The 921-nt window shown below is 33.8% G+C and overlaps 1 non-coding gene across 1 annotated transcript; it reads right to left on the bottom strand.

Moving 5' to 3' along the window:
• Positions 1-319: 319 nt before the first annotated feature.
• Positions 320-392, bottom strand: TRNAK-UUU (transfer RNA lysine (anticodon UUU)). The gene has a single exon. It is a non-coding gene; the product is annotated as a tRNA-Lys (tRNA).
• Between the last annotated feature and the right edge of the window lie 529 nt (positions 393-921).

The following is a 921-nucleotide window of genomic DNA, read 5'->3' as shown; positions in this document are numbered from 1 at the left end:
AATATCTCTTCCTTAAACTATACTTCATATTATCTTTAAAATATGACTGAAGCTGAATTTAATCTTTTTGCCTCAGTACATTTTGATTTATTATACTAATTTCTTGGGATATTTGCCTTATTTTTTTTTTTTTACTTCAACTGGGTTTTCAATTTTATTTAAAATTTTTTTGAAGTATTGTTGATTTACAATGTTGTGTTAATTTCAGGTGTACAGCAAAGTGACTCAGTTATATATAATATATATTGCTGGCTAGGTATTTTAAATTCAGTGACCATTATGGTGGTTAAAGTACATTTGTTTAGTTATTTATTTTTGTTGCCTGGACAGGGATTTGAACCCTGGACCCTCAGGTTAAAAGTCTGATGCTCTACCAACTGAGCTACCCAGGCTCTATTTTATATATAACAGTATGTGTATGTTAATTCCAAACTCCTTGTTTGTCCTTGTTTGTTCCTACCAAAGGGAAAACTTTTGGTTACCTTAAGTGTGTTTCCTATGTCTGTGGGTCTCTTTCTGTTTTGTACATAGGTGTATTTGTATCACTTTTTTAGATTCCACATATAAGCAATATCATATGATATTTGTCTTTGTCTGGCTTACTTCACTTAGTATGATAATCTCTAGGTCCATCCATGTTACTACAAATACATTATTTCCATTCATTTTTATGGCTGAGTAATATTTCAATATATATACTCAGTTTCTTTATCCATTCACCTGTTGCTGGACATCTAGGTTGCTTCCATGTCAGTCAGTTCAGTTGCTCAGTCGTGTCCGACTCTTTGCGACACCACGAACCTCATGTCTTAGCTACTGTGAATAGTACTTCAGTAAACATTGGGTTAACATGTACCTTTTCAAATTACGGTTTTCTCTAGATATATGCCCACGAGTGGAAGCGTCTGCCTGGGATGCAGG

This window comes from Bos indicus, chromosome 1 (assembly GCF_029378745.1).
Source record: "Bos indicus isolate NIAB-ARS_2022 breed Sahiwal x Tharparkar chromosome 1, NIAB-ARS_B.indTharparkar_mat_pri_1.0, whole genome shotgun sequence".
In the NCBI taxonomy this organism is placed as follows: domain Eukaryota; kingdom Metazoa; phylum Chordata; class Mammalia; order Artiodactyla; family Bovidae; genus Bos; species Bos indicus.
The sequence above is the reverse complement of the archived record's forward strand: the minus strand, read 5'-3'. Positions and strand labels throughout refer to the sequence as shown.